This window comes from Physeter macrocephalus, chromosome 13 (genome assembly GCF_002837175.3).
Source record: "Physeter macrocephalus isolate SW-GA chromosome 13, ASM283717v5, whole genome shotgun sequence".
NCBI lineage: Eukaryota > Metazoa > Chordata > Mammalia > Artiodactyla > Physeteridae > Physeter > Physeter macrocephalus.
Genome location: NC_041226.1, coordinates 17128927 through 17155411, shown reverse-complemented (window position 1 = coordinate 17155411; position 26485 = coordinate 17128927). Strand labels below are relative to the sequence as shown.

At 40.6% G+C, this 26485-nt stretch overlaps 1 protein-coding gene across 2 annotated transcripts in view; it reads left to right on the top strand.

Annotated features, from left to right (window-relative positions):
• FAM124A (family with sequence similarity 124 member A) overlaps positions 1-26485 on the top strand; it is a 108748-nt gene that overhangs the window by 43421 nt on the left and 38842 nt on the right. The gene's annotated exons all lie outside the window — the stretch shown is intronic.

Here is a 26485-nt window from a genome sequence, read left to right as displayed (position 1 = left end):
CAGTGAGTATGATGTTAGCTGTGGCGTGTTATATAAGGCCTATGTTATGTTGAGGTATGTTCCCTCTATACCTAATTTGTTAAGAATTTTTAACATGAACAGATGTTGAATTTTGTCAGATTCTTTTTCTGCATCTATTGAGATTATCATTTGATATTTCTTTCATTCTATTAATGTGATATATCATATTGATTAACTTCCATGCATTGAACCATCCTTGCATCCTGGGACAAATCTCACTTAATCATGGTGAATGATCCTTTTAATGTGCTGCTGAATTTGGTTTGCTAGTGTTTTTTCTTTTTTATTGGAGTATAATTGCTTTACAATGTTGTGTTAGTTTCTGCTGTACAGTGAAGTGAGTCAGCTATATGTATACCTATATCCCCCCGCCTTGGACCTCCCTCCCATCCCACCCCCATCCCATCCATCTAGGTTGTCACAGAGCACTGACCTGAGCTTCCTGTGCTGTATAGCATGTTCCCCCTAGCTATCTGTTTTACACATGGTAGTGTATATATGTCAATCCTGATCTCCTGATTTGTCCCACCCTCCCCTTTCCCCTCTGTGTACACAGGTTGGTTCTCTACGTCTGTGTCTGTATTCCTGCCCTGCAAATAGGTTCATCTGTACCATTTTTCTAGATTCTGCGTATATGCATTAATATACGATATTTGTTTTTCTCTTTCTGGCTTACTTCACTCTGTATGAGTGACTCTAGGTCCATCCACATTGCTACAGATGACCCAATTTCATTCCTTTTCATGGCCAAGTAATATTCCATTGTATATATGTACCACATCTTCTTTATCCATTCATCTGTCATTGGACATTTAGGTTGTTTCCATGTCCTGGCTATGGTAAATAGTATTGCAATGAATATTGGGGTACATGTGTCCTTTTGAATTACGGTTTTCTCAGTATATATGTCCCGTAGTAGGATTGCTGGGTCATGTGGTAGTTCTATTTTTAGTTTTTTAAGGAACCTCCATACTGTTTTCTATAGTGGCTGCACCAATTTACATTCCCACCCATGGTATAGGAGGGTTCCCCTTTCTCCACACGCTCTCTAGCATTTGTTATTTGTAGACTTTTTTTTTTTTTTTTTTTTTTTTGTGGTACGCGGGCCTCTCACTGCTGTGGCCTCTCCCATTGTGGGAACCCCTGTCCCCTGCATCGGCAGGCAGACTCTCAACCACTGCGCCACCAGGGAAGCCCCAACAGTGACAGTTTTACTTCTTTTCCAATTTGGATTCCTTTTATTTCTTTTTCTTCTCTGACTGCTGTGGCTAGGACTTTCAAAACTATGTTGAATAAGAATGGCGGGCTTCCCTGGTGGCGCAGTGGTTGAGAGTCTGCCTGCCGATGCAGGGGACAGGGGTTCGTGCCCCGGTCCGGGAAGATCCGACATGCCGCGGAGTGGCTGGGCCCGTGAGCCATGGCCGCTGAGCCTGCGCGTCCGGAGCCTGTGCTCCGCAGCGGGAGAGGCCACAACACTGAAAGGCCTGTGTACCGCAAAAAAAAAAAAAAAAAAAGAATGGCGAGAGTGGACATCCTTGTCTTGTTCTGTTCTTAGTGGAAATGCTTTCAGTTTTTCACCATTGAGAATGATGTTTGCCATGGGTTTGTCATATATGGCCTTTATTATGTTGAGGTAGGTTCCCTCTATGCCCATTTTCTGGAGAGTTTTTATCATAAATGGGTGTTGAATTTTGTCAGAAGCTTTTTCTTCATCCATTGAGATGATCATATGGTTTTTATTCCTTTATTTGTTAATATGGAATATCACATTGATTGATTTGCATATATCGAAGAATCCTTGCCTTCCTGGGATAAATCCCACTTGATCGTGGTGTATGATTCTTTTAGTGTGTTGTTGGATTCTGTTTGCTAGTATTTTGTTGAGGATTTTTGCGTCTATGTTCATCAGTGATATTGTTCTGTGATTTTCTTTTTTGGTGATATCTTTGTCTGGTTTTGGTATCAGGGTGATGGTGGCCTTGTAGAAGGAATTTGGAAGTGTTCCTCCCTCAGCAATTTTTTGGAATAGTTTGAGAAGGATAGGTGTTGATTCTTCTGTAAATGTTTGGTAGAATTTGTCTGTGAAGTCATCTGGTCCTGGACTTTTGTTTGTTGGAAGATTTTTAATCACAGTTTCAATTTCAGTACTTGTGATTGGTCTGTTCATATTTTTTATTTTTTCCTGGGTCAGTCTTGGAAGGTTGTACACTTCTAAGGATTTGTCCATTTCTTGTAAGTTGTCCATTTTATTGGCATATAGCTGCTTGTAATAATCTCTTATGATCCTTTGTATTTCTGTGGTGTCCATTGTAACTTCTCCTTTTTCATTTCTAATTTTGTTGATTTGAGTCCTCTCCCTTTTTTTCTTGACGAGTCTGCCTAAAGGTTTTTCAATATGGTTTATTGTCTTAAAGAAGAAGCTTTTAGTTTCATTGATCTTTGCTATTGCTTTCTTTATCTCTAGTTCATTGATTTCTGCTCTTTATGATTTCTTTCCTTCTACTAACTTTGGATTTTGTTTGTTCTACTTTCTCTAGTTGCTTTAGGTGTAAGATTAGGATGTTTGAGATTTTTCTTGTTTCTTGAGGTAAGATTTGCTATAAACTTCCCTCTTAGAACTGATTTTGCTGTGTCCCATAGATTTTGGGTCATTGTGTTTTTATTGTCAGTTGTCTCTAGGTATTTTCTGATTTCCTCTTTGATTTCTTTAGTGATCCACTGGTTATTTAGTAACATAGTTTAGCCTCCATGTGTTTGGGTTTTTTGCAGTTTTTTTCCTGTAATTGATTTCTAATCTCACAGCATTGTGGTCGGAAAAGATGCTTGATATGATTTCAATTTTCTTAAATTTACTGAAGCTTGATTTGTGATCCAAGATGTGATCTATCCAGGAGCATGTTCTGTGTGCACTTGAGAAGAAAGTGTATTCTGCCACTTTCGGGTCAAATGTCTTATAAATATCAATTAAATTTATCTGGTCTGTTGTGTCATTTAAAGCCTGTGTTTCCTTATTTATTTTCTGTTTGGATGATTTGTCCATTGGTGTAACCGGCGTGTTAAAGTCCCCTACTATTATTGTGTTACTGTTGATTTCCCCTTTCATGGTTGTTAGCATTTGCCTTATGTATTGAGGTGCTCCTGTGTTGGGTGCATAAATATTTATAATTGTTGCTTCTTGTTCCTGGATTGATCCCTTGATCATTATGTAGTGTCCTTCCCTATTTCTTGTAACAGTCTTTATTTTAAAGTCTATTTTATCTGATACGAGTATTGCTCCTCCAGCTTTCTTTTGATTTCCATTTGCATGGAATACCTTTTTCCATCCCTTCACTTTCAGTCTGTTTGTGTCCCTAGGTTTGAAGTGGATTTCTTGTAGACAGCATATATATGGGTCTTGTTTTCGTATCCATTCAGCCAGTCTATGTCTTTTGGTTGGAGCATTTAATCCATTTATATTGAAGATAATTATCGATATGTATGTTCCTATTACCATTTCCTTAATTGTTTTGGGTTTGTTATTGTAGGTCTTTTCCTTTTCTTGTGTTTCCTGCCTAGAGAAGTTCCTTTAGCATTTGTTGTAAAGCTGGTTTGGTGGTGCTGAATTCTCATAGCTTTTGCTTGTCTGTAAAGCTTTTGATTTCTCCATCAAATCTGAATGAGATCCTTTCTGGTAGGAGTAATCTTGGTTGTAGGTTTCTCTTTTTCATCACTTTAAGTATATCCTGCCACTCCCTTCTGGCCTGCAGAGTTTCTGCTGAAAAATCAGCTGATAACCTTATGGGGATTCCTTATATGTTATTTTTTTGCTTTTCCCTTGCTGTTTTTAATATTTTTTCTTTGAATTTAATTTTTGTTAGTTTGAGTAATATGTGTCTTGGTGTGTTTCTCCTAGGGTTTATCCTGTATGGGACTCTGCACTTCCTCGACTTGGGTGGCTTTTCCCGTGTTAGTGAAGTTTTCAACTATAATCTCTTTGAATATTTTCTCAGACCTTTTCTTTTCCTCTTCTGCTGAGACCCCTATAATTCGAATGTTAGTGTGTTTCGTGTTGGCCCAAAGGTCTCTGAGATTGTCTTCAATTCTTTTCTCTTTATTCTGCTCCTCAGCAGTTATTTCCACCATTCTGTCTTCCAGTTCACATATTCATTTTTCTGCCTTAGTTATTCTTTTACTGATTCCTTCTAGTGTATTTTTCATTTCAGTTATTGTGTTGTTCATCTCTGTTTGTTCTTTAGTTCTTCTAGATCTTTGTTAAACATTTCTTGTATTTTCTCAATCCGTGCCTCCATTCTATTTCTGAGATTCTGGATCATCTTTACTATCATTACTCTGAATTCTTTTTCAGGTAGTTTGCCTATTTCCTCTTCATTTATTTGATCTTGTAGGTTTTTACCTTCCTCTTTCATCTGTGACATATTATTTTGTGATCTCATTTTTTTTTTTGATAGGTAGGATTGTGTTCCTCTCTTACTGGTTGTTTGACCTGAGGCTTCCACCACTGGAGTTTGTAGGCTGTTGGGTAGAGCCGGCTCTTGGTGCCAAGATGAGGATCTCCAGGAGACCTCACTCTGATGAATATTCCCTGGGGTCTGAGGTTCTCTGTTAGTCCAGTGGTTCACAGTTGGAGCTCCCACCACAGGAGTTCAGGCGTGACCCCCAGCTTGTTAACCAAGATCCCGCAAGCCATGTGGGGCAGCAAAAAAAAAAAAAAAGCAGAACAGGGCTTCCCTGGTGGCGCAGTGGTTGAGAGTCCGCCTGCCGATGCCCGGGACACGGGTTCATGCCCCGGTCCGGGAAGATCCCACAAGCCGCGGAGCGGCTAGGCCTGTGAGCCATGGCCGCTGAGCCTGTGCATCCGGAGCCTGTGCTCCGCAACAGGAGAGGCTACAACAGTGAGAGGCCCGCATACCGCAAAAAAAAAAAGAGCAGAACAATAATAAAGAGTAAAAAATAAAATTAGAAAAGTAACAGATATGTTAGAAAAAATATATATACATGAAACAACTGGAAGGTAAAACAGAACAACAGTAGCAAAAAAGAGGGAAAAAAAAGAAAGCCAGGAAGGGCCTTGGCTGTGGGCGGTGGGGTTTAGGTGGGGACAGGGCCTACGTTTAGGACCCACAGGGCCGGAAAAGCCCCGGGGTGGGGGCGGGGTTTAGGCTTAGCACAGCCAGAGGGGCCCAGGGGTGCCTCTGGCCTTGGAGGGCAGAGGACCAGGTCCGGGACCCCAGCAGGCTCCCTGGGCCCAAGTGGGCAGGGGAATTCGCTAGGCACATTCCCCCAATCCTTCGATCCTGGAGGGTCCCTCACCGTTGGCCTCTCCTCTTCTCCCCCTCAACTCCTATTCCCCTAGGACCCATGTGGTCGGAGGGGGCCCCAGAAGGCAGGGGACCAGGCCCGGAAGCCCAACAGGCTTCCCGGGGTCTGAGTGGGCGGGGGAAATGCCCACCACACATCCCCTGATCCTCCGGTCCTGGAGGGTCTCCCTCACATCCACCTCTCCTCCTCTTTTCCCCTCCTCCCTCCTTCCTATGCCCCTAGGACGCATGCAGCCAGAGGGGACCTCGGAGGGCAGAGGACCAGGTCCAGGAGCCCAGTAGGCTTCCTGGGGCCCAACTGGCCAGGGGAAATGCTAGCCATGCTCCTCCCTGATCCTCTGAGCCCCCAAGGGTCCCTCCAGGCATGGGAACCCCTCCCCTCTCCCAGCCACCCCTCAGGGGCACCAGTCCCGTCTGGCCTCCACTTCTCCTACCCCCCCTCCCCCACCATGTCCTACTTGGTTGCTCAGGGGTTCCTCCCGTCTCTTTGGGCATCAAGGTACCCCACCAGTGTCTGGTAAGTGCCCTAGTTGTGGGGAGACAGGAACTCCGTGTCCTCTCACTCCACCATCTTTGCTAGTGTTTTAGTGAGAATTTTTACATCAGTATTCATTAGGGATATGGCTTGTAGTTTTCCTTTCTTGTAGTGTCTGTTTCTGGTTTTGGTGTCAGGGTAATGCTGGCCATATAAAATGAGTTTGGGAGTGTCCCCTTTTTTTCACTTTTTTGGAAGAGGTTGAGGATTCACATTCATTCTTCTTTAAATATTTGTTAAAATTCATTAATGAAACCATCTGGTTCCGGGGTTTTCTTGGTTGGAAAATTTTTGATTACCAAGTCAATCTCCCTACCTAATTGGTCTGTTCACATTTTCTATTTCTTTATGATTCATTCTTGGTAGGTTGTATGTTCCTAAGAATTTTCCATTTCTTTTAGATTGTACAGTATGTTAGCACATAATTTTTCATAGCAGCTTCTTACAATCCTGTGTATCTCTATGATATCAGTTATACTGTCTCCTCTTTCATTTATAACTTTTAATTTGGGTTCTCTCTTTCTTTGGTTTGTCTAGCTAAAGTTTTGTCAATTTTTGTTTATATTTTCAAAGAATCAACACTTAGTTTTGTTACTCTTTTCTCTTGTTTTCCTGTTCTCTATTTCATTTATTTCTGTTCTAATCTTTATTATTACCTTCCTTTGGCTAAACTAGGGTTAGTCTTATCTTTTCTAGTTCTTTGAGGCATAGACTTAGGTTGTTTATTTGATATATTTCTTGTTGCTCTGTAGGCGTTTATTATTGTTGGGAACTTTCCTCTTATAACTACTTTTGCTGCATCCCATAAGTTTTAGTATGCTGTTTTCATTTTCACTCGTCTAAAGGTACTTTTCAATTTCCCCTTTGATTTATTATTTGATCCATTGTTCTTTCAGAAGAGTGTTGTTTAATTTCCATGTATTTGAGGGTTTTCCAGTTTTCCTCCTGTTACTGACTTCTAGTTTCATGCCAATGTGGTCAGAGAAGATACTTACTATGATTTTGATCTTCTTGAATTTGCTAAGACTTGTTTTATGGCCTAACATATGCTCTATCCTAGATAACGTTCCATGTGTGTTTAAGAAGAATATGTGTTCTGCTGCTGTCAGAATGTTCTGTATATGTCTGTTAGATCTATTTAATCTATGGTGTCATTCAAATTTGCTGTTTCCTTATTGATTCTCTGTCTGGATGATCTAACCATTGTTGAGAATGTTTTACTAAAAACCCCAACTATTATTTATGTTGTTCATTTCCTCTTTTGCTTTGTTAGTTTTTGCTTTATGTATTTATGTGCTCCAGTGTTCAGTGCATAAATTTTAATATGGTTGTATCTTCTTGAAGGATTGACCCCTTTGTTATTATATAATGACCTGCTTTGTATCTTCTTACTACTTTTAGTTTAAAGTTTATTTTGTCTAACATAAGTATAGCTACCCCTGCTTTTTTTGGTTACCATCTGCTTGAAGTATCTTTCTCCATCCTTTTTCTCTCAGTCTGTGTGCATCTTTAAGGCTAAAGTCAGTCTCTTGTAGGCAGTATATCATTGGATCTTGTTTTTTTAAATCCATTCAACGATTCTTTTTCTTTTGATTGGAAAATGCAATCATTTATGTTTAAAGTAATTATTGATATTTAAGAACTTAATAGTGGATTTTGTTAATTGTTTTTTGTTTGTTTGTTTGTTTTTTGGTACACGGGCCTCTCACTGTTGTGGCCTCTCCCATTGCGGAGCACAGGCTCCGGACGCACAAGCTCCGTGGCCATGGCTCACGGGCCCATCCGCTCCACGGCATGTGGGATCTTCCCGGACGGGGGCACGAACCCATGTCCCCTGCATCGGCAGGCGGATTCTCAACCACTGCGCCACCAGGGAAGCCCTGTTAATTGTTTTCTGGCTATTTTGTAGATCCATTGTTCCTCACTTCTTATTCTGCAGTCTTTTTTGTGTTTTGATGTCTTTTGGCATCAGTATGTCTTGACTTCTTCATGACGTTCTTTTGTGTAATTACTACAGGTTCTTCCCTTGCAGTTACCATGAAGCTTACATAAAATATCTTAGAATTATAACGCCACATTTTAAACTGATAACAATTTAACTTTAAGAGCATTCCTAAAACTTTACACTTTCATTTCTCCTCCCCTCACATTTTAGGTTTTTGATGTTATACATTTCATATTTTTTATATTGTATATCCCGCAACAGATCACTGTAGTCATAGTTTTTACTACACTTGTTTTTTAACTTTTAAATTAGAGGTGTAAGTGAATTACACATCACCATTACCATATTACTGAGTTTAACTTTGACTGTATATTCACCATTACCAGTGAATTTCACACTACCTTCTTATGTTTTTATAATGTTAAATAGCACCCTTTTACTTCCACTCAAATAACTCCCTCTAGCATTTCTTGTAAGTCAGGGTTAGTAGTTGATCTTCCTTATACAAACTTTTGTTTGTTTGGCAAAGTCTTTATCTCTACTTCATTTCTGAAGGAAAGCTGTGCTGGGTATAAAATTATTGGTTGACAGTTTTTTCTTTCAATATTTTGTATATATCATCCCATTTTCTCCTGGTCTGAAAAAATTTCTGTTGAGAGACCCACTAATAGTCTGTGGGGGTTACTTTGTATGTAACTTGTCTCTTCTCTATTGTTGCTTTCAGAGTTCTTTGTCTTGACTTTTGACATTTTAATTATAATTTGTCTCAGTGTAGTCTATTCAGGTTCAACCTATCTGGGATCCTTTAGGCTTCATGGATCTGCATGTCCATTTCTCTCCACAGGTTTAAGAAGTTTTCAGCCATTATATTTTAAATATACTTTTTATCCCTCTCTTACTCTCCTTCAGGAATTCTCATAATGTAGATACTGTTTCCTTTTATTGTGCTCCATTAGTCCCATAGGCTTTCTTCACTATTTTTCATTCTTTTTGTTTTTGTTCCTTTGACTGGATAATTTCAAATATCCTGTCTGCTAGTTCATTGATTTTCTTTCTTCTGCATAGTCAAGACCATTTTTTTTTTTTTTTCTTTTTTTTTGCGGTATGTGGGCCTCTCACTGTTGTGGCCTCTCCCTTTGTGGAGCACAGGCTCCGGACGCGCAGGCTCAGTGGCCATGGCTCACGGGACCCAGCCGCTCCGCGGCATGTGGGATCTTCCCAGACTGGGGCACGAACCCACGCCCCCTGCATTGGCAGGCAGATTCTCAACCACTGTGCCACCAGGGAAGCCCAGTCAAGACCATTTTTGAAGCTCTCTATTGAGAGAGCTTTATTTATTTATACTCTCTATTGAGAGTCATTGTATTTTTCACCTCTAGGATTTCTGTTTGTTTGATGCCTTCTGTTTCTTTGTTGAACTTCTTGTTTTGTTCATGCATTGTTTTCCTAATTTCATATAGTTGTCTGTGTGTTCCTGTAGGTCATTAAACTTCTTTAAGAGGGTTATTCTGAATTTTTGTCCAGCTCTTCATAGATCTCTACTTATGGGGGTTAGTTTTTAGAGCTTTATTAGTTTCCCATGGTGATGTCCTATTTATCTGATTTTTTTTTGACCCTTGATTCCTTACATTGATATCTATGCATTTGAGTGCTTTCTTTTCCAGAACTTTGCAGGTTCACTTTGCAGGGGCAGTTCTTTACTAGTTTGCTCAGCTTAGTGTTCTGGACATGTCAGCTGGTACCATACTTGGGCAGGAAGGGCTTACTGTCAGGGTCTGTTTTGGGATGAGGCCTCTGCCCGGGCTCTGAGGTCATGGGGAGGGGAGTGTACCACTGGCTGTGAATACTGGATGGGACTCTTGGTTTGGTTCCCTGCCCAAAAAGACTGTAGGATGGGCTCCACGTTTGTCTGGACTCTCTAGTTAGGCTTCCTAGATGGTTGGGACTGGGTATTATACTCTGCAGTTGGCTGGGCTATGAATTAGTTTCCCTGCCTGGGGATGCAGCAGAACAGGACCCAAGGCACTGTTTTGGGGACCCAAATCAGGCTGGACTGTGCACTGAATATCCTGGTCAGACGGGGCCATTAGTTTTGCTTGCAGACAGGGAAAGCCCTGTGCTGTGCTCTCTGTTCATGTGCCACTGTGAACAGGGCTGTGGGGTGGGCTACGTAGCTTCTCCTGTGTTCTGGTTAGGTCCCCTGGTCAGGTGGGCTGAAGGCCATATTCAGCAGAGGATGAAGCTATGAGTTAGTTTCCCTTCCCAGGCAGGGCCCCATACAGTCCCCAAGGCCGGCAAGGCTCTTGTTTGCAGATAAAATTGGGCAGAACTATATTCTAACTTCCCTGGCCTGATGGGCCAGCATCCTAGCTCTGATGATGGGCTGGGCCATTGGCCAGGTTCTCCACTCAGTGCTGCTGTAATTGGAGTTGCAAGATGGGCTACACAGATTGCCGGGAGCTCTGGTTAGGTTCCCCTCTTGTTTCAGGCTAGAGGCTGTATTCAACTTTGGGTATGGCAATAAATGACCTTCCCTGCATGGTTGGGACTGCAGAACAGTCTCCAGGGACAGCAAGGCTCTTCGGGAATCAAATCAGACAGACTTACACACTAAGCTCCCTGGACAGATGGGGCTACCTTCAGATGCAGAGCTGCTGGTCAGGTTCTCTGCTCAAATGCTGCTGGGACCAGGGCTGCCGGGTGAGCTACTGAGATTCCCAGAAACTCTTTGTAGGTTTCCTAATTAGCAGAGTTGGAGGCTGCACTCAGCACTGGGCAGAGCTGCAGATTAGCTTCTCTGCTAAGGGGGTGGGGGTGGGGAGTGGGGATGCAGGGCACACCTCAAAGCTGAGAAGACTCTTCTTTGGGAAGCTAATCAGGCAGACCTGTGCACCAAACTCTCTGCTCAGATGGTGTCACTGGCTTGTCTCTGCAGGCGGGGAGCTGCTGGCCAGGCTCTCTGCTCAAGTGCTGCTGGTCCATGCCATTTCCCAGGTGGTCAGGCAGGGCCCAAAGCTACCTCAGCAGTGGGCAGAGGTATGAATTAGCTCCCCTTCCCGGACAGAGGAGGAGAGTTCACGGCAAGCAGCTTTCCAGGTGTTCTGGAAGGCTTTCTGGTAGGGCAGAGCCAGGAGCTACACTCATGTAGTCTGGCTATGAATTAACCCTCTGCCTGGGCGGAGAAGAGAACTGGCTCCCAACCTGGCAAGGCTCTTTGTTTGTGGTCTTGACTCAAGCCAGCCTACACCCCAAGTTCCCTGGCTAAACAGTGCTGCCGGCTTTGCTCTGTGGATGATCAGCTCTGCCTGCCGGACTCTTCGCTCGAGCAATGCTGGGCTACGCAGCTTTGAAGTGTTCCCACCTGGCTCTCTGGTCGGCAGGGCCAGGAGCTACCCTCAGCAGTGGGCGGGCTCTGACTCAGCTGCCCTGCCTGGGCGAGGGGACAGACCGCTACAGAGCTGTGAAGGCTCTTCGTGTGAGGTCCCACGTGAGGCAGACCTGCGCCCCGCTGAGTTCCCTGCTCAGACCACGCCACCATCTTGGCTCTGCACATGGGTAGAGCCGCTGTTGGGACCACTACTTGGGTGCTGCAGGTAGGAACTGAGGCTGCCAAGGTCCCAGCGCTGGTTGTTTCAAGCCCCTCCCACCTTTTCCATCATAGTCAGATCCCCAGGGTCAAACCCCACAGGTTCCCCTGCCATCCTCATGAGGCAGGGCCAGAGTGGGGCCTCCCATAGAGTGACCCGCAATGCTGGGGGAGCTGGATGTCCCTGCGGGGCTCTCTTTTCCCACTGGAGGAACCAGGGACCCAGGGGAGACCTCTCCATGCGGTGCCGTGCTAGCCTGGAGGAGGGGCAAGGCTGGCAGTGTGTAGCTGCTCCTCTTACCCTTCCAGTGCGGTCTGTCTTGGTATCTGTGGTGGAGGGGATGCTTTAGCCTCGCCCCATGTTCTAGAATTTCCTCAGTGGCATTTTGCCCATGAATGGTTTGTCGACAAAAAAATTAATCCATCGATCTAAGAAAGAGATGGAAATTTTATTCTAGCCAAGTTGAGGATTATAATAACCTGGGAACAGCCTCTCAGAAAGCTCTGAGGACTGTTCCGCCTGTTAGAGGTCAAACACAGTTATATAAGTTTTTGAAACAGAGGGCTGCACATTAAATGATGTATTCTTGACAGTTTACACAATCCAGACCTAAGCGAGTAGTGGGTTGTGGTTCATCGTGGCCCCTTACAAGATTAAGAAGGAATGTTATCTTTTAAGGAGTTGTCTTGTTGGTGCTAAGAGAATGTTGCTCTTTATGACTGAGCAGGTGTTTCTGCCAATGGGGAGGTTTGGTCGATGCATAATATGGATACACAGTGCACAGTAGAGGGTAGAGAGGAGGCCAAAGGGCAGAAAAAAATTTTTTTCAGTTTAAATTTTTCTTGTCTTGCCATAAAATACGAATTATATTTCACAGGTTGTTACTTGTTCTTTTGGGGAGGGGAGCAAAGTCAGGAACAACCTATGTTGCCATCTTGGTGATGTCACTCCTAGGAAAGGACCTAGAATAGTAATTCTGGCACACAGTAAGGTCTGTTAAGTGCTTGCTGCTGCTGTATCATCAGCATTATCACCACCACCACCGTCATCATCAGAGCTAGTAAGCCACCTGCCCCAGGCCACAGGGCTGATAAGCAGCCTAATAAGGATTCAAATGCACAGAGGAGGCTCTGCCATTAGCTGAATTTGGTGGCTGCCCAGGGCCTCCCAACTTCAGAGGCCTCCCTCCAGACCACAACAAAGCACCTTCCTGCCTGAGACAAGAATGCAAGATGCTTTCTTGGTACATGTGAACATCTCAGCCACATACATGGGATTTACGTAAATTATTCTTAGAGATGAAGGCTGAAATACTTAGGAGTAAAATGTTACGAAAGCCACAAGTTGCTCTCAAGTGGTTCAACCAAAAGCTATATATAGATTCTACTACATATACATATTCTCATACATATAGATAAATCAAATGATAAAATATGCACATATAAAACATATCTGTACATTGGAGATAAAGGGAATAAGACATAATATTTGTATCTAGGGTGTTCCTTCTATCCTTTCAATATCTTTTGTATATTTGAAAAGCTTCATAATAAACATTGGAGAAAGGTACACATATTTTTTAACCATCTTAAGGGATAGTTTTGGGGGCCTTTCATCTGTACAGCCCACTGCATGGACATTGTCAGATTTTTATTCAGAATGTATAAAAGCTATAGTATGGAAGCCAGAATATCAGATAAATTCAGTGCTTCTCTACTCCTAAATTGGATAGCTGAAGCTGCATTTCAACATGCATTAGTGACCAGGAATCTTCCCATTTGACCCCAAAGCCAATTGAATTAGCAGGGCTCAGCAATGCTGTGAGGATACATGTGCAGTTGTTTGTTTATGGCAGAACTTGGTAACTAAACTTTGTGATGTGGCCGATTATGAGTGATGTGGATTAATGATTTGCAATACTGTAAGTTCACAGCCATTGTAAAAATGTATGCAAGTAGGAATGGAAGTAGCAAGGTCAGAAACTTGAGTTTTCTCACACTAGAAGACCTACTGATTCATATTCTTTTGGCTGAGGCCAGTGAATCTGCCTAAGATGTTTTATTCAGGTTTGTACTTCAGGAGCTTTGATGTTGGTTTATTTCCTTGGTTTTTAAAATTGAGGTATAACTGACAAAAAATATTAGTTTCAGGTGTACAACATAATGATTCTATATTTGTATACTGCAAAATGATCACAGTAAGTCTAGTTAATATCCATCACCATACATACTTATAATTTTTTTTCTTGTGATGAGAACTTTTAAAGATTTTTTTAAAATTTTTATTTATTTATATATTTTTGGCTGCGTTGGGTCTTCGTTTCTGTGCGTGGGCTTTCTCCAGTTGCAGCAAGCGGGGGCCACTCTTCATCGCGGTGCGCGGGCCTCTCACTGTCGCAGCCTCTCCCGTTGTGGAGCACAGGCTCCGGACGTGCAGGCTCAGTAGTTGTGGCTCACAGGCCTAGCCACTCCGCGGCATGTGGGATCTTCCCGGACCGGGGCACGAACCCGTGTCCCCTGCACTGGCAGGCGGACTCTTAACCACTGTGCCACCAGGGAAGCCCGAGAACTTTTAAGATCTACTCTTTTAGCAACTTTCATATATGCAGTAGAGTATTATTCAACTATAATTACCATGCTGTACATTACAGCCTCATGACTTATTTATTTTATAACTGGAAGTTTATACCTTTTGACCAACCTAACCCATTTTGTCCATCCCCAACCCTCTGCCTCTGGCAACCACCAATCTGTTCCCTGTATCTATGAGTACAGAGTTTTTATTTTTTTATTTTTTTTAGATTCCACATATAAGGGAGATCATACAGTATTTGTCTTTCTCTGACTTATTTCACTCAGCATAATAAGCTTCTGCACAGCAAAGGAAACCATCAACAAAATGAAAAGGCAACCTACTGAATTGGAGAAAATATTTACGAGTCATATATCTGATAAGGGGTTAATCAGGGGCCCTCAGGGTCCATCCATGTTGTCACAGATGGCAAGATTTCATTCTATTTTATGGCTGAATAATATTCAACTGTGTGTATGTATATGTATATATACATGTGTGTATGTATATATACACATACATATATGCCACATCTTTTTTATTGTTTTTAATTGAAATAGTTGATTTACAATGCTGTGCCAATCTCTGCTGTACAGCAAAGTGACTCGGTTATACACATGTAGACATTCTTTTTTTTAATACTCTTTTCCATTACGGTTTATCCCAGGAGATTGGAGATAGTTGCCAGTGCTGTACAGTAGGACCTTGTTGTTTATCCATTCTAAATGTAATGGTTTGCATCTACCAACCCCAAACTCTCCGTCCATCCCTCTCCCTCCCCTCCTCCCCCTTGGCAACCACAAGTCTGATCTCTATGTCTGTGAATCTATTTCTGTTCTGTAGATAGGTTCATTTGTGCCATATTTTAGATTCCACATAAGTGATATCATCTGGTATTTGTCTTTCTCTTTCTGACTTACTTCACTTAGTGTGATAATCTCTAGTTGCATCCATGTTGCTGCAAATGGCATTATTTCATTCTTTTTTACAGCTGAGTAGTATTCCATTGTATATACATACCACATCTTCTTTATCCATTCATCTGTCGATGGACATTTAGGTTCTTTCCATGTTTTGGCTATTGTGAATAGTGCTGCTATGAACATAAGGTGCATGTATCTTTTTGAATTATAGTTTTGTCAGGGTATATGCCCAGAAGTGGGATTGCTGGATCATATAGTAATTCTATTTTTAGTTTTCTGGGGAACCTCCATACTGTTTTCCATAGTGGCTGCACCAATTTACATTCCCACCAACAGTACACAAGTGTTTTGTTTTCTCCACATCCTCACCAACACTTGTTAGTTCTTATCTGGTAGATAAGAGCCATTCTGACAGATGTGAGGTGATATCTCATTGTGCTTTTGATTTGCATTTCCCTGATGATTAATGATATTGTGCACCTTTTCATGCACCTGTTGGTCATATGAATGTCATTTTTGGAAAAATATTCAGATCCTCTGCCCATTTTTAAATCAGATTGTTTGGGGGTTTTTTTTTGTTGTTGTTGTTTGCTATTGAGTTATATGAGTTCTTTATATATTTTGGATAATTAACCCCTTATCAGATATATGACTCGTAAATATTTTCTCCCATTCAGTAGGTTGCCTTTTCATTTTGTTGATGGTTTCCTTTGCTGTGCAGAAGCTTATTGGTTTGATATGGTCCCATTTGTTTATTCTTGCCTTTGTTGCCTTTGCTTTTGGTTTCAAATCCAAAAAATCATCTCCAAGACTGATGTCAAGAGCCTACTACCTATTTTTTCTTCTAGGAGTTCTATGGTTTCAGGCCTTATATTCAAGTCTTTAGTCCATTTTGAGTTCCTTTTTGTGCATGGTGTAAGACAGAGGTCCAGTTTTCCCAGTGCCATTCATTGACGAGACTGTCCTTTCCCCATTGTATATTCTTGGTTCTTTCGTCATAAATTAATTGACAGTAAATGTGTGGGTTTATTTCCGGGCTCTCTATGCTGCTCTGTCAATCTAGTCTCCGTTTTTATGCCAATACCATACTGTTTTGATTACTATAGCTTTGTAATATAGTTTAAAATCGGGAGGTGTGATACCTCCAACTTTGTTCTTTTTCAAGATTGCATTGGCTATTCAGGGTCTTTCTGTGATTCCATACATATTTTAGGAATGTTCTGTTTCTATGAAAAATACTACTGGAATTTTGATAGGGATTGCATTGGGAGGTTTTTGGCTACTGATTCAATCTTGTTACTGGTAATCTGTTGAGATTTTCTATTTCTTCATAATTCAGTCTTGATAGGTTGTATGTTTCTAGGAATTCATCCATTTCATCTAGGTTGTCCAGTTTGTTGGTATATAATTGTTCATAATAGTGTCTTATGGTCCCTTGTATTTTTGTGATATCAATTGTGACACCTCTTCTTTCTGTTTTTATTTATTTGAGTCCTCTTTTTTCTTGGTGGGTATAGCTAAAGGTTTTCAATTTTGTTTATCTTTTTAAAAACCAGATCTTAGTTTCATTTATCTTTTCTTTATTGTCTTTTTAGTCTCTATTTCATTTATTTCTGCTCTGATCTTTGTTATTACCTTCTTTCTGCTAACTTTGGGCTTTATTTGTTCTTGTTTCTCTACTTCCTAGAAGTGTAAAGTGAAGCTGTTTGAAATCTTTGTTTCTTGATTAGGCATTTATCACTATGAACTTCCCTCTTAGAGTTGCTTTTGCTGTATTATGTAAGTTTTGGTATGTTCTATTTTTATTTGTCTGAAGGTAATTATTTTTCTCTAGATTTCTTCTTTGACTCATTGGTTGTTCAGTAGCATGATGTTTAATCTCCACATATTTGTGGATTTTCCTGTTTTCTTCTTGTAATTGATTTCAAGTTTCATACCATTGTGGTTGGAAAAGATGGCTGATGTGATTTCAGTCTCCTTAAATTTATTAAGACTTGTTTTGTGCCCTAACGTATGATCTACCCTAGAGTATGTTCCATGTGCACTTGACAATATACGTATATGATTTTGAGTATTCCAGAATGAAAGTCATTTTAGTCTAAAATCAATGCATTACTTAACTATTTGTTGTCAGAAATTGCAAATAGATTTTTCTCTCTTGGACCTGAAAAGATAAGGATATATTCCTAAAAATGAGAAGCAAAGAAAATACCTAAAACTGCTAGGCTGAAATCACACCTCAGTCATTAGGCTATTGGCTACCTGTTCATTTCCTACAAATTTTCAGGAAGTAAGCTTTTGCAGTCTTAATTGCCACCTAGCTTTCATGTAAATAAGATTTTTTAAAATATTCTTTTTTGATACAGAAAACTTTCTAACACGTAAATGAGAAATATAATTTATTTAAGAGAAAGCCTAATGTTGGACCATCTAAGCAGTGATCTGAAGTGTAAGGATTAGGATGCCCTTCTGTTAATGTTCAGCCTGGTCATCTCCATACTGTGGCCAAGTAAGGTATTCCCTTCCCAGTAGTCCTTTGTCGAGAGCCCCCTCCCCCATTCACACAGGTACAGCCAAAGCCCCACGTTAGACTAACCTAATCCCGCCTTCCAGCTGTAGTTGATGTATGTCAACTATCTGTGCACTGTCATTTTCGTATTGGGGAACTGGTATTGATTGAGAAAATAAGTTAGTCTCTGTCCAGATGGCTGAAGCTCTAACATATAAAGCCTGGGAGTGGTCAGCAGCTGTGTTTTCTACAGTGTAGAGAAAGCCACCCTACCATGAAAGAAAAGAATAGTACTGACCGACAAGAAAAGGCCTGAGAAGAGAAAGAATGGGCTTTATTGTGTATGAATCCTTAGCTCTGCTTATTCCCATGGCTTGCTGCCCTTCTGCAGTTATGAATGTCTCCTCAGTATTCTTACGTAAATCTTTCTTTTTAATAGTTTGAGATGAGTTTCAGTCCTTGACAACCAAGGGAGTAATACATTCAATCTTAGAGGACAAAATTCAGTTTTGATTGCCATCTTTTGAAAGGGCCATAGAAAGGATCAATGGGAATAGCTGACGAAATAGTAAACAGGATCAAGGAGGAAGCTTCAAGGGCTTGGGTATTGTTAAATAAAGAAACAGTTTTACAGCGTTTTCCTAATGCTATAGAAAGACGGTCTTTAACCTCCTTTCACCAGAGAACGTGGGGTTAGGTCAGAACTAATACTTTTTCTGTTAGACAAAACTCCAGACTCCTGGGACTTCCCTGGTGGTGCAGTGGTTAAGAATCCGCCTGCCAATGCAGGGGACATGGGTTTGAGCCCTGGTCCGGGAAGATCCCACATGCCATGGAGCAACTAAGCCCGTGTGCCACAACTACTAAGCCTGTGCCCTAGAGCCCGCGAGCCACAACTACTGAAGCCCACGCACCTAGAGCCCATGCTCCGCAACAAGAGAAGCCGCTGCAATGAGAAGCCTGCACACCGCAACGAAGAGTAGCCCCTGCTCACCGCAACTAGAGAAAGCCCGCACGCAGCAACAAAGACCCAACACAGCCAAAAATAAAGATAGATAGATAGATAAAAAAACACTCCAGACTCCTGCTGTGCCATTGGTGTGACCACCCTTGGCTGCATGTCTTAGTTCAGGAGAGAATCCAGTTGTTCAGCCCTGTATTTTTGCTTGTTTCCCTTTGGTCAGGTGTCCACTCTTGGCTCAGTCACTTAGGTAGCAGGAGAAGGATCATGTGACATGAACACATGCAGCTGGGACCTCCGAGGAGGTAGAGACACTGGAGGCCTGTGGGTCCACGAGTAGCCACAAGAGGATGCCATGTTGGAGGGTCCTGGAAGTCAGTACATGAAACTGTTTTCCCAAGATCCCCTTAAGTCTAATGATGTTGATAGTTATGAGCCAGTCTAACACCTTTCTTTCCTGAACCTACCTCTCTCTTCAGTTGCCCAGCTGCTTTTGGGGTCACTACTTTAACACCTGATCACATGGGACATTTTTTTTTTAATTAATTTTTATTGGCATATACTTGCTTTACAGTGTTGTGTTAGTTTCTGCTGTACAGCAAAATGAATCAGGAACATATCCCCTTTTTTGGATTTCCTTCCCATTTAGGTCACCTGTGCATTAAGTAGAGCTCCCTGTGCTGTACAGTATGTTCTCATTAGTTATCTATTTTATACCCAGTATCAATAGTATGTATGTGTCAATCCCAACCTCCCAATTCTTCCCACCAGACCCCCCCAATGTGGGACATTTCAAGCAGCTGGGCTTTCCAGGCTCAACTGGCTCATCCTTCCATGAACCCAAGAACACCTGGTTATCAGCAGACTGCAGAGACGGCAAAGCCCCTGGGAGATGTAGAGTCCAATGGAGTAACATGTAAATATCTTAAGCAAAGCAAAGACTTGCAGAGCTAATGAAGCAATGATGGAAGTTGCCACAATCTGAGGGGAGGATGCAGAAGTCTGTTCATGGAGAGAAATTAGATAACGATTTGACTTAAATCCAGCAAGATGGACCATGCAGATAACCTCATTAACTCCTGGAATCCCTGTTAGCAACCATAAAAGAGGGCCCTATTTGTCCCTCCTTGTTGGAACCCCTCTTGGCCAAAATAGCTGTCCACACGCAACCTCGGTCAGCTCGAAAAGCAATGCCAAATTGTTTGGGATAACAGAGTTATCTCCTTAGTGGATGTGATGTCTTAATCCCAGAATAAAATAGGATTAAGCATAGAAATAATAAAGTAAACAAAACCTGTGTTAAAAAGTTTGTGTTAGGTTCAGAAATAATTTGTTCATGTCTGGTATTTAAGAGTTTGTTGTGTTTTCGAGAATTTGGTCTATGAGAACAAGAGATCAGTATTGTGATTCCAATTTAAAATGTAGCTTAGAATTGATTTATATTTGCTGTTTTAAGTAGAGGGATATGAGAGTCAAGTTAGTAGAATTGTAACATTGAAACATTTAAGAGGATTTAATAGTCGACATTTCTGTTTAATTGATTAGATTTACTAGAGTTATTTAGGGACTGAAAAGGTTTTGTTTATTAATCAGACCGTTGAACTACTTAAAAAGAAAATCAATACATTAAATGTATAAATGCAGTTTAAGATGTTAAAGGAAGTTGATTAAGCTGCAAGAGCCCTTTTCAAAATAAGTGTTAATTATTAACATTTGCTAGATCTGTTAGTGGAGTAATAAGATTTGGGACTTGAACTCAAATTAGTAAATTTAAGGAAAATTTGGGCTTGAAATGGGTAGCTGTACTTATTTAATTGGATATAAATTTTTCAAAAGTAGTTTTTAGATAGTTTTCTGTGCACAAAAGCAGATTAGAAAACCTAAATTGATAGTCAAGAATTTTCACTGAGTGACCAATGGGATGTTAGTTTAATCCCAGCCAGAACTAGTCCAAGTACAGCCAGGCTGTTCTCCAAGACAGTAGAAGGTCCAAGGACCCAGCTACTGAACTGGGTGAGCGTGGGACCAGGGAGACAGTTCTGTGGGCCACTCTTACTCATGGTGTTCTGGGAGAGGCCCTGTTTACTCCGGGCACTCCCAGATCGCATAGAAATGGGGATCTGGCCCATCCTCTCAACGGTCCTCTGAAACTTCAGCGTGGGCCCAGCCCAGAGCAGTGACCCCAGACCCATATTCGTCCTCCAGTCCTTATATCCCAGCGGGTTAGAGTGGCTGGTGCTTCTTTAGGCAAATGGGCCAGTGACTGCATGTCAGGTTGTTGCCCTATCTGAATATGCAAGCCTGAAACGAGCCATCCTTTACGACAAATGAAGATACTTCCATCCTATCTTGTCTTGCGTAAAAATGCTTATTTAATTGGCATATTCGTCGCACATCTATCAGGTTGTCCCATCTTTAGATCCTTCTGTTTCTGCATCTGTGTTTTGAATAGTGAGCACTTCAAAGACTGGATTTTTTTTTTAATTTAATATTTTTACTTGCTTTTCACCACCCAAGAAAGCCCACACATAATTCTGGTCGGGAAAGCTCCTAAGGACATAATGAGTACTGCTGCTTTGCAAATAATAGCCACAGTGAGTTCTGGACATATTCCTGGCATGCTTCTTATTAACTCAAGAAATTCGAGGCCCTGTCCTAAATTCTGTTTGCTGAGTAGAGGCATTGTTATTACAGGACTAATCTCAACAATCAACATTTTTCCCCAGTGAGGCAGATTCATGGAAAAGATGAGATCCATCTTTGCTCTTTAGAATCTACAATGACAGTGATGTCCGTGTATTCTGGGGAAGGCTAGATGCAGCTTTTGTTCAGCCCGGGTCTTTTTTCTGTGGGGCAGTTAGTTGATCTCTTCTCATGTAGGCAGCCTTGTGTTCCTGGCCTAAGCATTACAAATATATTCAATAGTTCTCTGTTTTAAGTGAGTTAACAGATAATACTGCAAGAGGAAGCTTAGGTAAGCCATAGCTTACCAATGTGGCAGTGGAAACTTATTCTTCGGAATTTCCATTATCCATATTTTCCAGACAAAGGCTGAGAGGACAAGTTCAGTGTATTTTAGCCAAAATAATTGTATAAAATGAGGGGAAAAAGTGAATGCTAATCTAATTAACATAGTGGGGGGTGAGACAGAAAAGAATATTCCTGTGTGCTAACTCTGCTTCTCCCACCAGCTTTCTTAGTGAAAGTTACATAAGGCACAGTTTTCTGGGTCTAGGTTTTCAGAATCACAGATTTTTGGAGCTGGAAGGTGGCAAGAGTTTACTTCACAGAAAGTAAGAAAGAGGGTTTTTAAATTTTGAAGAGTATACAGTTATGAAAATATATACTCTCAAGTCATTCAGAATATCGCTTTCAGTGGCCATCAAAATAGTTACGTGCCCTGGGCACAAGAGAAAATCAGGAAGTTGGACTAAAACAGCAGTCCCAGTTCCGGCTGGACGTTAAAATCACCTGGGAAGTTTTTCAACTGATGCCTGGGACCCATCCCAGAGATTTTGTTTCATTTGCTCTAGAGTGGGGTATTTTTAAAAGCTTGCCAGGTTATTCTTATGTGCAGCCAGAATTGCAAACTACTGGCCCGTGGCTCCTTATCTGATAATGGGCAGCTAGCTCAGCCTTGCAATGGCATTGCCTTTGAGTTTTGATAATTCATTTTTATTTATTTATGCCAAACAGTAGTGATGGGTGCCCAGTTATCCCTGAATTAGTAACTGGAGTCCAGGCAGAAAAACAGAAGTGTTAAGAACCCTACACTTGAAATTTTGAGAAACTCCAACTGTGAGACCAGCCGTTTCCCTCTACAAGGCATGCCGGGTGACCCAGTTCAGCAGAACCGGAACTTCTTCCAGCCCCATCTCCATATAAGAGGGCTGGGGGCATTGTCAGGTCAATAAGTTATCTTTGGGAGGACACAGCCCCTTTGCTTCCTCTAAGATTGAGGGTCCCCAAACCATACTCCCTTCCTGCCTTCATGAACTAGGGGACTAGTGACTGTCTCTTGTCACTGGCAGGCTGATAGCTTCCATACCAGACAGCGCAGATATAAAACATATCATTGCAGAAAGTTTTATTGAACCGCACTGCTCTAAGAAATAAGACTCGGGGGTAAAAGTAGAACCTTCTTTTTTTTTCCACTACAGCTTTGTAGAACCACAGTTGACCCTTTAACAAGGCAGTGGTTAATCCACATATAACTCAGAGTCAGCCCTCAGTATCCATGGTTCCTTTGTATTCATACCATATAGTACTGTAGTATTTAGTATGGAAAAATATCCACATATAAGTGGACTCATGCAGTCAAACCCGTGTTGTTCAAGGGTCAACCGTACTTTGTTTTTAAAACTGTCTACATATCAGTTTATAAAAATAAAAATTTAATTTAAAAAATGATGATGAGGGATTACCACAGAATTTTTGACTGCTGAGTTTATTTAAAGGCATTATGTTTCCATAGTACAAAAGCAGTGGTTCTCAACTGGGGGCATTTTTGTACCCCTCCCATGCCTGAGAACATTTGGCAATGTCTGGAGACATTTTTGGTTGTCTCAGTATGGCAGCGGGGAGAGGGGTGCTACAGGCATCTGTTGGGCAGCATACAGTGAATGCAGAGGGCAGCCTCCCACAGCAAGGAACACTCGGGCCCAAAACGTCAATTGTGCTGAATTGAGAAACCTTGAGCTAAACTAAATCTCTAGGATTCCAGTCAGGTTCCCAAATATATGTGTGTGTGTGTGCATGCTGACTTAAATGAATAATCCTCTGACCTACAACACAGTAACTGGTTAAAGGTCAATCCCACAGGCTAGCATTATACCTTCAGTGCACTAGAAAACTAAAAGGAAGCATTGAAACAATTATCTGGATAATTCAAAACCAAAAACACACTTTCTCTTGATTAATGCTCAAATAAAGTAAAAATGGGATTTTTAAGAATTTCAGGTGCACAGTGTGTTGCTTTGATAACAGTTATATATTACAATATGATTACTTCAGTAGTGTTAGCTGAAAGCTTTATCATGTCTATTATTTTTTGTGTGTATGGAGAATAAGATCTACACTCTTCGCAACTGAAGTTTATAATACAGTACTGTTGGCTGTAATCACTTTGTTGTGCATTAGAGCTTCAGAACTTACTCATCTACTAGTTACAGGTTTGTACCCTTAAATAACAACCCTCCAATTCCCCCACCCCCAGCCCCTAGTAACCACCATTCTACTCTGTTTTTACAGGTTTGGTGTTTTTAGATTCCACATATAAGTGATGTTTGTCTTTATCTGACTTACCTTACTCAGCATAATGCCCTCAAGGTCCATCCCTGTTGTCACAATGGCAAGATTTCCTTCTTTCTCATGGCTGAATAATATTCCATGGGCATATATATCATATTTTCTATATCTGTTGATGGACACTTAGGTTGTTTCCATGTCTTGGCTATTATATATGATGCTACCGAACATGAGGGTGCAGATATTTCTGTGTCAGAGTGATTTCATTTCTTTTGGACATACTCCCAGAAGTGGAATTGCTAGATCATATGGTAGTTCTATTTTCAATACCTTGAGGAAACTTCATATTGTTTTTCATAGTGACTGCATCAGTTTATATTCCCACCAACAGTGCACAAGGGTTCCCTATTCTCTGCATCCTTATCAGCATTCGTTATCTCGTCTGTTTGACATAGCCTTTGTGACAAAAAGAGAGGTGATGTCTCATTGTGGTTTTGATTTGCATTTCCCAATGATAGTGATGTTAAACACCTTTTCCTGTACCTGTTGGCCATTCGTATATTTCCTTTGAAAAAATGCTTATTCAGGTCCTTTGCCCATTTTGTTTGGGTTGTTTTTTGTTTGTTTTTGCTATTAGGTTGTGTGAGTTCTTTATATATTTTTTTGATATTAACCCCATATCAGATATGTGATTTGCAGATATCTTCTCCCATTCCATAGGTTGTCTCTTCATTTCGTTGATCATTTCTTTTGCTGTGTAGAAGCTTTTAATTTGATCTAGTCTCACGTGTTTATTTTTTATATTGTTGTTTATACTTTAGATGTCATATTCAAAAAATTACTACCAAGACCCATGTCAAGGAGCTTTTTTACTATGTTTCTTCTAGGAGTTTTATAGTTTCAGGTTTAAGTCTTTAATCCACTTCAAGTTAATATTTGTGAGTGGTGTAAAATTAGGGGCCTAGTTTCATTCTTTTCCAAGTGAATATCCAATTTTCCCAGCACCATTTATTGAAGAGACTGTCTTTTCTCCATTGAGTATTCTTGGCTTCTTTGTCAAATACTAGTTGACCATATGTGCATGGATGTATTTCTGGGATCTCCATTTTGTTCCATTGGTCTACGTGTGTCTGTTTTTATGCCATACCATAAAAACACACAGTTTTGATTACTATACCTTTGAAATATAGGTCATCACATCAGGTATTGTGATGCCCCCAGCTTTGTTCTTCTTTCTCAGGATTACTTTTGCTGTTTGGGGGTGTTTTATGATTCCAAACCCATTTTAGGGTAATTTTTTCCATTTCTGTAAAAAATGTCATTGGAATTTCGATTGTGATTGCGCTAAGTCTGTAGATCACTTTGGGTAGTATGGACATGTTTACAATATTAATTCTCCCAATCTAGGAACATAGGATATTTTTCCATTTATTTGTGTTTTCTTCAATGTCTTACAGTGTTCAATGTACAGATCTTTCACCTCCTTGGCTAAATTTATTCCTAAGTATTTTGTTGTTTATAGTGCCATTGTAAATGGAATTGCCTTTTTTTTTTTTTTTTTGGAAAGAAACACTTGTATTCTCAGATAAACAGTTTACATGGATAATATTTTTGCACACTTCATTATTAGTACTGACACATGTATTAATCAGCTTGCCATATGTTGGCACAGCTGTGTTGGATTTGTCCAAATCTCTACAGATTTTTCTTTCTCTGCTCAGAGATATTTTCCTTTTTCTTTTTTTCCACACTGTATTTTATTTTCACAAGAGATAAATAAACTGACACCAAGCATTGTAAATGGATGACCACAACAAAAGCAACAATGATTGCAATTACCAAACACGAAACACACTCATACTATGTCATAATATTGACATTCAGTCCAGTAATCCTCCACTGTAACAGCTCCTTTACTTTGCAGTGAAAATTGATTTGTATATTTTTTGCCTCTGAGTCCTTGTGGGATTTTTTTTATTCAAACAGAAAGTCACAAAAATTATAATCATCTTCATCAGTTCACTCAGTCCCATGTAATTAATTTTTTTATCTTGATCTTTTGTTAGCACTTTTATGAATTCATCAGTTTTCCATTAGAGTTCTGAAAATGCTTATTCATTCAGTTCAGCAGTATAGTCAGTTACCAGAAACCTGTACTTGTCAGAGTCTTTTCCATGAATTCCTTGAAGATGAAACCCTTTTATAGGAACATTTTTGCAAAAGCATCAGAGTACACCCAGAACTGTCTGTAAATGACAAAAGACTTAAAAATGACCATGGTTAAAGATTTGATGAAAGTTCATAATAATGCAATTGACAAGGAAATTTAGTTATTTCTGAGATATACATTTTAAAGTAATAACTAGAATTATGACTTATTATACCAGAACATATAAGACTTTTAGAAATTTCATATAATGTCTGAAGCATTTATATTAACATTTCGATACAAATAACCCAAAGAAAGTTTAGTATTGTTTTTTTTGTTTGTTTTTTTATACTGCAGGTTCTTATCAGTCATCCATTTTATACACATCAGTGTATACATGTCAGTCCCAACTGCCCAATTCATCACACCACCATCCCCACCCCACCGTGGTTTCCCCCCCCCTTGGTGTCCATACGTTTGGTCTCTACATCTGTGCCTCAATTTCTGCCCTGCAAACCGGTTCATATGTACCATTTTTCTAGGTTCCACATACGTGCATTAATATGCGATATTTGTTTTTCTCTTTCTGACTTCCTTCACTCTGTATGACAGTCTCTAGATCCATCCACATCTCAACAAATGACTCAATTTCGTTCCTTTTAATGGCTGAGTAATATTCCATTGTATATATGTACCACAACTTCTTTATCCATTCGTCT